The following is a 10,984-nucleotide window of genomic DNA, read 5'->3' as shown; positions in this document are numbered from 1 at the left end:
TACCGGGCAGAACACAGATAGCCCTTTGTGTAGCTTTATGCCTAATAACAAGCAACTCCGTAAATTACTGCTTTTATACTAAAATTATATATTACGTCAGCAGGATGTGAACCATTTAAAACATTTTGTGATTAACAAATGAAGAAAGTATTGCAATTGTTTATTAAACGTTTTTCATAGAAATATTAAACATTCTGAATTAGAATTAGAAACGATAAGTCACTAAAATAACAGATCCCAACTTGTTCAACGGTCTCAGTTTGACATGTTAAAATAGTGCGACAAATTAATACGACACACTAAATACTGTAAAGACATATTAACTACCACGTTAATAGAGCGTTTAAATAATTCCGCGTTGTTTTAATAATCTTAATAAATTTATAAAAACTCCGGAATTTTAACTTCTAAATAGTTTGGGCACGTGCATGATATCTTATGCAGTTAAAATAGTTTAAACAAACATATATATACATATATATATATATTGTTTGCATCAAACAAAACTATTTTATGTGAGTCACTTGTATATGAAACCCTAGTTTGTCTGCTTAAAGGCATTTTTTATGTTATATTCATCAAGTTTATATAAGTATTTGTACATGTTTACTAAAACTGTTTTAGATTAGATATGTCACGTGTACATATATGGTGTCCTCACTAATTGAGGAGTATCCACTATGGGTATCCATTGTTCTCTAATTTCTTTCTGCCTGCACCATCTTTCCTAATTCAATCTATTCTCTAATGTCATCAAGCCAAAAGAGCCGATGCCTTCCTCCCGCTCTTCTTCCATTGTTTTACTCACCAGAATTGCTATGGTGTGTACACCTTTTACAAACCGGCAAAGAATTATTACAATCTTACTTGTCATAAGTAATCAGTATTGAGTTTATTTCGTTTTTAAACACCACGTTCTTAAACTAGTCCCTTGGGGATTTTCAAGAATTAGAAGAGTGCAAAATAATAGTATTTCAACCACACTATGTTTGTCATATCCGTAGCCAACGACGCGTTTCGCTCAATATAGTGTGGTTGGAAAAATATTATTATACACTCTTCTAATTCTTGAAAATCCCCAAGGGACTAGTTTAAGAACGTGGAGTTTAAAAACGAAATAGGCCTAACGCTAATGTATTATGACGAGTAAAATTTATCCATCAGAATTCTGTCAAACTTCCCTGAGATCTAGTGCACCTTCCATTGGTTGGACAATGTTGGAATTATTGAGTTCACCTTAAGCCGAGAATGCCTGTTTACATCAAGTGTAAGCTGTTTTTTGATTGGCTGTCGAATACCTATGTATGCTTTTGTAATATCCTTTGCAAGCTAACGTATTTATACGTTCCTATACTTTCTCCTTAGTTTTTCTTACTGTGTACCTAATCTACATCATTCGTCTGTAACATCACATTTCAAATGCTTCCAACTGTCATTTTATTTCAGCAGATATGATCCGCGTTTCTAACCCGTAGAGTTTGGACTGAACATAGTAACATTTCATTAGTCTCTTTTTCACTTCAAGTTAAGCATTTTTCCCGAGAAAGTCTTTGAAATTGAAGAAAGCTGTTTTTGCCATTCCTATGCTTCGCTTTTACACACTTGCCATCACTCCTAACATTCATCCCTAAACAGATAAACTCTTCTACTTGTTTCAACTCTTTACCTTCTGCTTTGATTCGTAGTCTGGGAGCTTCCTCACATCATGAAATTACCGTTGTCTTAGTTTTGTTAACATGCAATTACCGTTGTCTTAGTTTTGTTAACATGCAATTACCGTTGTCTTAGTTTTGTTAACCTGCAATTACCGTTGTCTTAGTGTTGTTAACATGCAATTACCGTTGTCTTAGTGTTGTTAACATGCAATTATCGTTGTCTTAGTTTTGTTAACATGCAATTACCGCTGTCTTAGTTTTGTTAACATGCAATTACCGCTGTCTTAGTTTTGTTAACATGCAATTACCGTTGTCTTAGTTTTGTTAACATGCAATTACCGTTGTCTTAGTTTTATTAACATACAATTACCGTTGTCTTAGTTTTTTTTAACATGCAATTATCATTGTCTTAGTTTTGTTAACATGCAGTTACTATTGTCTTAGTTTTTTTTTAACATGCAATCACTATTGTCTTAGTTTTGTTAACATTTATTTAGAATCCATAGTCCTTCCACTTGTCAACAGGCCTGCCAAGTAAGAGTTGCATTTCTTCCTGTGATTCATCCTTAAATTCTGAATCAACAGTATACCTATTACTATAGATTTTATTTACGATAACCTCGATCCTTTCTGTATCAGTAGTTACCTCTCTCATTCTACTGAAACTCTGATAAAACATTTTTAGATTAGACGTGTTATAAATACTTGAGATTATATTTGTACCTTTGAATTAAAACTATTGTGTGCGTAGGATTGTAATTGTATATATGTATATAGCTGCTGAAACTGCTTCAGATTAGATGCACCACGTGTATCTGAAATTAGGCTTAAATCTGTTTCTGAAACTTTTGTAAGATTAAAGTAATTGATCATTTTATTTGGATTCTAAACTATCATTGGTTTAGATCATGCATCTCTTGTCGCTATATTAGTTTGGGTTCGACGCAACATAGACTCCAAAAGGTGTTTTGTCTGGTAGTACACCATTAACTGAGATATAAAAGTGTTAGTCCTGCAATATCTAACCAATTAACGACAATAGTATGTTATTGGTAAAAATGTAAATTTTAAATAATCCATTGAATACGTATGGTGTACCGATGGGGTTGTATCTGACCCCAATATTTAATATTCTTATAACATTAATAAACAAAAAAGTATTAGTCAGAAACAAAATCAAAGTACTATTATGATGCACTTCGGTATCATATATTGTATAAAAGTTTATAACTTGTCTATATCTATATGATTTGTTTGTTTGTAGATAAGCACAAAGCTACACAAAAGGCTATCTGTGCTCTGCTCAACACGGTTATCGAAACCCGGTTTCTAGCGTTGTAAGTCCGCAGAAATACCGCTGTGTCACTGGGGGGGGGGCATATGTATATGAAATAGGGTATTACTGCTTTCTTGAGAATACAAAACAAAAGATAATTGTTATTAAATGTTTTAATCCTTCAAATTTTTACATAAATTTGTGGAAAATCGGAAAATTTATTTAATCAATATATAAAGAAATGCTAGTTTAGAACAGATAACATAAAACATGTCACATATTAAAACTTTTATTCCCTGTAATTATTGCATGATTTGAGGAAGGAATCAGTATTAAATCAACATTAACATTAAATCAACATGCAACGTAATGATTATTGTATTGTTTTGAGAAAAACGAATAAGACATAATTTTTGTTCCTTAAAACTATTACAAAATGTTGTAAGATCAGAATTGTGTTTACACACAACCATATTACACATATACCAAATGGTATTATATATATTATCACTTAATCTGGTTTTTCTTTGTTGATAATGTAGCCCAATTCTATTAGAAAACAATGTAAATATTTCTTCTAGAACCTCCACTGCGGTTTGTTTGTGAACCCATGGGATTAGTATTTGTTTGTTTTTAATTATGCACAAAGCTACACAACTGGCTATCTGTGCTCTGCCCACCACAGGTATCGAAACCCGGTTTCTAGCGTTGTAAGTCCGCAGACATACCGCTGTGTCACTGGGGGGGGGGGAGGCATGGTGTAGTAATTAGAGCATCCAGCTTATTGGTAAATATAAACCTAGACTGTTTGCTTTATTGAATATGTGACTATCGTCTGATCTATTGTATCTACGCCTCTCTTTTTCTTTTTTTTTTTATACCATTATGAGTAATAAACAGTAATCCACTTTTCCTCTTTACGAACAATACGAACCTAAATAGTCACTAAAACGTAGGTTTTAATGAAGTATTTTTCCGTTCTGTATTTGCAATTATTCATGAATAATTAATAATTTCATCATCCACTTCAACTCGGATATGATGTAATGTATTTAGTGAATGCATCATATACGGAAAATCTAGATGACTTATAATACACCATGTGTGATACATATAAAATAAACTAACGTCTTGAAGTTTATAATAAAAGTATTACATAATACATATTACTAGAGTATTATTGTTTATATATATATATATATATGTTAAGTGTTTGTTATTATCACTTAGAATCTATTTTATTATTTTTCCTAATTTCAGAGGATAAAAGATCTTAAGACCTATATAATATTATATATGGTTGTGTATCTGTCTACGTGTACATGTATCTATTTTGTGAATTGCTAATATCAAGTACACATGCACTTAATAAACTATTCATCCCCACTAAAGGTAAAAAAAAATATCTATATCATCTCCTCAACATCAAGTTTCATATAATATTTCACCGAGTACGATTAACTTAAGTAAATATTGTGTTTTATTACCTGATTAGATACTAATATATACATATATATGTATAACATTGACATTATACATATATTCATAACAATTGATACTTTCATAATATAGTTCTTAACAACAACAATTAGAAGGATTGTATACCCTCGCCCCGCTGCTCCTTTTCGAGATTGCATGCGTTTATATTGGATTACGTAAGATTTCACCTTCGAAAACTCAGAAAGCCTTTTTCAGATCCAGAAAGATCAACAATCTGGATATTTTTTATTTTTTTTGTGATGTGGTGAGGAGTCTCAGCTTCAATGTACCCATGAAATTTGCTACAAATCAGATCACACTTTACAGAGTTATTAACCCGAAATCGCGAAAATTCCCTAACTTTAAAGTGATTCAGAATCCGGATCCGGATTTAGATCCGAACCACATTTGGGGAGGACTGTCCCATACTGACTTTGTATACATCGGTCTATTAGTTTTTGAGATACGCGCGCGGAAACATAGACACACTGACCCGATTGCAATACCCTCGAATGGTGGGGATAACAAAGAAATCACGGCAACTAAACACGAAATTAATGAGAGGGTTAATTGTTAGTTAAATTAAGATTGGGTTTTAGTGTCTTCACAAACAATGTACGTGCTCTTTATTTCGTAATATGATTTATAGTTACTTCAATACATTTATTTACACAACTTAAATTGATTGGGCAAATATACTGTAACTATTTAATTACTTGTTAAAACGTGTTGATTGTAGTTGTTTTTTAATTTCAGACTTGTGTACATAAAAGAAGACGAGGTTAGGAAGTTTTGTCTATTTTGTTTAGAGGTTTTTCTATTTTGTTTGGAAGTTTTGTCTATTTTGTTTAGAGGTTTTTCTATTTTGTCTGGAAGTTTTGTATATTTTCTTTAGAAGTTTTGTTTATTTTGTTTAGGAGTTTTTCTCTTTTGTTCAAAAGTTTTTGTTTATTTTGTTTGGAAATTTTTTCTATTTTGTTTGGAAGTTTTGTATATTTAGTTTAGAAGTTTTGTATATTTTGTTTAGAAGTTTTTGTCTATTTTGTTTAGACGTTTTTGTTTATTTTTTATGAAGTTTTTCTTTATATTCTTTAGAAGTTTTTGTTTATTTTGTTTGGAAGTTTTTTTTATATTTTGTTTAGAAGTTTTTTCTGTTTTGTTTGGAAGTTTTGTCTATTTTGTTTGGATTTTTTCCATCGACAGTGTAATAACATACCAACTTATTTAACCATTAAAACGTGTTCAACCATTTACGTTTACTTGAAATTTCCGTAAATAGTGTCTTTTGACTGGAAAATGGAAAATACGAATAATTTTGACAAGAAGTGATGAAAATTAACAATCAAGGTTTAATTTTGGAATAGTTATGATAACTTTTATTACACTTTAAATAGATTCATAAAACACCGAAATGTTTCAGCTCGTTCATTAAAACAAAATCCAGTGCTAGTTCAGGGTTCGAAATCTATGAGGTATATTCAACCTTGTCGATTCTGCTTTAATTCGTATTATTTGTAGAATAAAGATATTTAAAACATATTTCTGTTTTACATTACAGGGAATACAGATGAATTATTTCTTTTAATTTTTCTCCTATGCTGTGTATATATACCTATATTTCTACTACCAAATCCTGTGAATACACAAACTGATAATCTTTAAGGATAAAACTGGAGACAACTACGATACACATATTATTAAGCTCACAGTTCGAACAAAATAAATGAAGTTGTTAGAATATTGAAAACCACTTAATAGCTTAGATGATAATCCTTTAATATATTATAGCAATATAAATGGTATTTAAGCATAACACAGAAGCTTTTCGTTGGCTATACGTTTCATGAGTTGATTATCAAATAACGAAAACCATTTTAATGAATATTCCATGCGAGGTAAACAAGCAGGTTTTAGTACGGTGAGGAAGTTTGATGGAAAAATACTATAAGAAGGTCTTAAAATAGCTGAACATTATGAGCAGAGATAGTTTGCTAATACATAGAAATAATCCAAATCAATATTAAAGACTCTACTGAGAGATTAACTCAGTTCACGCTCTTAATCACATTCGATCGAGGTTTGAATTTATGTAAGAAGAATGTGTGTATCTGTAAAATAAAGGCACTTCGTGCAACGCAAGAACAAATATACAAGATGTCCCAAAAATGTATACGCACATTTTGAATGATTATAAATAGAATGTTTCTTAAGATATATCTGAGTTTTATAACCCAAGTTATAGAAGACAAGTGTAGAATATTTTGAGTTATCGCAGGTGTTCGAACTAGTGACCGTTCTGGTCCAGGCACTACTGATAACGATGACAGATGGAATTGCAAACATCACGAATCATTTCATTTGGTATTTTAGCACATTCTCTTTCAATTGCTGCTTTCAACTCATTGATTGTTGCAGTTTTTGTGCTATAAACCTTATCTTTCAGGTATCCCCATAAAAAAAGTCTAGTGGTGTGAGGTCTGGTAGCAGTCCAATGCTACCTCTTCGCCCAATCCATCTGTTCGGCAGATTTTTGTCAAGATAGGCCCTCACATCACGATGGTAGTTGGGAGGTACTCTCTCTTGCTGGAAATAACACTCCTCATCTCCAAATTGTTCTCGGATTTCTTGGAGATCGGTGGAGACTTTCCAGCAGCCCTGCTTCTCTTGTAGAACTGGTGGACGACCGCGGTCTTCCGGAACGCTGTTTATGGACATCTTGAACAGTTCCATCTGCTTCAAACTTATCTCTAATGCGAGTAATGGTAAGTCGCGTAGGTGGATCTGTTAGAAACTCCATTCTAAACAGTCTTCGCACTTCAGCTACGTTCTCGCACTTCCAGTAGCACTTTAGGATAAATTTCCTTTTCTCAAAGCTTAGTCTTGCTTCTGCCATTACTTCAAATCAGTTGCACCTGTAAAGAAAGAAAGTATAAGTGAGTTATGGGCTCTAAAAGAGTCTTCTTTAACTTGAATTATAAAACTTAGATATATCTTAATAAACATTCAAAGTTTGTATAAAGTGTTTTGGAACACCCTATAGTGTACAGTAATGTCCCACTTCAGTTGTCAATGGCCTTGTGATTAGATGTAACTTCAAAGCATGAAAAGTTAAAACGCTAGTTTAATAATGTAGTTTTGATAGCACTTTAAAAGAGCGAAATAGTTGCTTTGACACATCGCTGCATTCTTCCAGAAAACTGCAGAAACGCTTGCATTTCTGCTGTTTTCTGTTAATTACAATAAAAAACGAGACGATGACAACTTGATTCAGGTACATTTATGTACTGCTTAGTTTGAAAGAAAATAACCACAGAATCAAAGGAGGTGACCATAACTCATAAATGGAACAAAGACGGTTTATAGTTTGACTTCACGTAATGATTGCTAGAGGCAATTTAGGTTAGTTTTCGATTTTTTGTATTAGAGCCACGAGTGTTTGCCATTTTGAATGGAAATGGTGATGACTATACCTATCATGCACAGATAATAAAACTTATTTTAAATATATTTAAGGTAATATAATTATTCTTGATTTCTATGCATTTTGTATAGAATACAATTCAAGTAAAGTTATGAAAATATTGGTATTCTTGCGTATATTTTGGAAATATACATATATATATATATATATACATATATATCTTCTGTCTGCTTTTATTAAAAATAACGTAATTCTCAATCTAAAAACAGTGTCATAGTTCAGCTTCACTCCATTAAATATAACTGAATTTGTGTCTAGTACTGGCACGTTTAGTTTTACTGAAATATACGCATTAAAAGAACATCTTCAATGACTGCTATGTTTTTGTTTTATTTTTTCATGTTCATGCGAATGTTTTTCCTTAAGGTAAAGATCGAAAGTTTTAAAACATTGTTAGACTGGACATTTGTTTTTATCATTACTTTCTCCAATTCAACTTTTTTTTTTCGAAATCTAAAAACACTTAAAAATTTGTTTTTTGACAATGTTTTTATTTTTTACAACAAAAAATAAGGTCTAACGAGAAAGACTTTTTAGTATTATTGTTGAATCTGTAGAGCATTTCGTAAGTCCAAGAACTTTGTTTAATATGCCGGTCTTGTAATATAGAGAAACCAGTTTATAACAACAAAACCGATGTTATGTCCTTTTTGGCGTGGTTGTACCTGGTACTAAGGATAATGCCCCCCAATGGCACAGTGGTATGTACGTCTTCGGACTTACAACACTAGAAACCGGGTTTCGATACCCGTGGTGAGCAGAGCACAGATAGCCCATTGTGTAGCTTTGTGCTTGACTTCAAACAAACAACTAAGGATAATGCAGTTGGGGTTTGGCGTCGATCACAGGAAATGTAGATAATATATTTTTTGTCGTTCATGTTAAATTGTTAATGAAACAAATCTGAGCACCCATCTAACAGTTAGTAAATAAAGCAAAGATTTTCCAATTAAAACCTTTAAAGTCTTAGTTTTGTGTAGTATGCTGTTCAGTTAACAGAAACTTTTCGATTACGAATATCAAAGGTCAAATTGAAAAATAAAATAAGAGAAACAAAATAAAATTTACCAAAAATTAATAATTAATTCTAAAAATATGTCTATACCCTTCGAGTCATTTAACCTCAATTAAAGAAATTTTAAGTATCAAATAACGACGCTAATAGATTAGGTTTTGTGTTAATTTGAGCTCATTGGTCACGAAAATAATGCCCATAACGTCGGTTGAAGGAATAAAAAATTGTATATGTGTATATCATACTTAATTATTATTTTCAAACAAAAAATAATATATATATGTAGTTGGGCAAACCATTGCGGAAACAATTATATGAATTATTTTTTGAGGGGTGTTGCGTCATTTATGTTAGAATATGTTTACCTCCAAATCCTTTATTTTCTTCCACAGTAAACGAACTTAAATGATATGCATTTTCGATGTGCAAACTACAAACTTAACACTTAACCACATGGAAATGTTGGTGTATAATCTGAACTTTCTTTCTTTGGTAGTTCAGCGTATGATGTATAAATATCGAAATAACAGAAGTTTGCGTAGCATTCTGGAAAGTGCATTTTCACCTCGAGTTTCCAGACTGTTAGACGTCATACAACTCGATAAATATCTCTGATGGTCATGCAAACACTTCGCCGAACAGCCGCTGATTGTATACCAAATGACAGAGAACAGTTGGGGTGATTGTCAAATACTTCCAAGAACAACGTCGTATCTAGAACGTTGGGGTTCTGTTAAATATTTCCGAGAACAACGATGTATATAGAATTATAAAGTTCACTAACAGTGTTTTGAACTAAATGTCCTTTCATCGCTATTTCAACACTTTCATTAGAAGGTTATTTAGTAAGCACATCTCAGAGACTCATTAACGTGTAACTTAAACCAGTAGAGAAATGATAATAAGTGTACACATCAAACAGAAACTATACGAGTGCCCGAAGTTCCTAGAAACTATGAAAACTAAGTGTATATCTGTCTTTAGCGTTCGCATAACTCACTATATATTTCTTCACATCCATCAATCTTCTCGATTTATGTGCTTAGTACACAATTTAATGTTGTAACTACAGAAAGGTATCATATTAAAACGCAAGTTATAAGTAACTCAATCGTGCTTTACATTAAAACTGGTTGAGATAACATCATCTTTTATTTCAACAGTTGTGTACGTGTGTTATGAGGAATAGTTACTGACAGAGGTGAACAAATGTTCTACCGGGGTCTTCCGGAACTAAACAAAATAATAAAGATGCTTAAAACATGGCTAACAGTTTCCAAACTTAAAGTACGTCAGCTATAAAAGTGCAAAGCATGCTTATGGTAAAACTGGAGCTAAAGCCTTAGAGACACATCTAACTTTAAATATATATTGATATCGAGACAAACAAGAACAGCCATGCTTTCACTTTAGTTTCATTAAATGTTTTTCCATGCTGGGTAAGAAATCATATGTTTGTGTCTTATTTAGGTGAATAGAATAAGAGTACAAATCCAATGCTCCCGAAATAAAAGCAATTAAAAGTTAAATTTCTTCGTCTTTTATTATCTAGACGAATACATTATCTATTTGTTAATGTTGATTCCAAAAGAAAATGACACCCTAGAGTCCCCAGTGTGATCAAAATCAAAGATTAATCTGAAACTATAATTAAAATGTGTGTGTTGGGCAGTTTAAATTTTGATATGATTACCTAAACTCCCTTAAATTATTTGTAAACATAAAGTATGTTGCTTTAAAGTACCTGTTTTAGAAAGTTGAAACGTGATGCAGAGAACATTATTATAGCAACAATGTAACGAATAAAACGTTTGTAGAGCACATTATTATAACTTTGGGAAAATGTTTATACAGAATATTATTAGAGTGGGAAAATGTTTATATAAAGACGATTTTAATAACAATCTTTTAGGGCAATAAAAGTGTGTAGAGAAGATTATTGTAGCAAAAAAGTAGCAGATACCAATATTACGACAGCGGAGATCACGTGACGCTAGTACCACGTCGTACGATTCTAGAACGTTCGTGTCCCTTCCTGAAATCTCGTGAGGTTACTAGATATGCGGTATTCTTATATA

The 10,984-nt window shown here is 32.0% G+C and overlaps 1 long non-coding RNA gene across 1 annotated transcript; it reads left to right on the top strand.

The window, feature by feature from the left end:
• The first annotated feature begins 1,104 nt into the window (after positions 1-1,104).
• Positions 1,105-10,435, top strand: LOC111086968. The gene is made up of 2 exons (XR_002611683.1): positions 1,105-1,267; positions 9,403-10,435. It is a non-coding gene; the product is annotated as an uncharacterized LOC111086968 (long non-coding RNA).
• The last annotated feature ends 549 nt before the right edge of the window (positions 10,436-10,984 follow it).

This window comes from Limulus polyphemus, unplaced genomic scaffold (assembly GCF_000517525.1).
Source record: "Limulus polyphemus unplaced genomic scaffold, Limulus_polyphemus-2.1.2 Scaffold1593, whole genome shotgun sequence".
NCBI lineage: Eukaryota > Metazoa > Arthropoda > Merostomata > Xiphosura > Limulidae > Limulus > Limulus polyphemus.
Note: the sequence above shows the minus strand (reverse complement) of the source record. Positions and strands in the feature narration are given on the sequence as shown.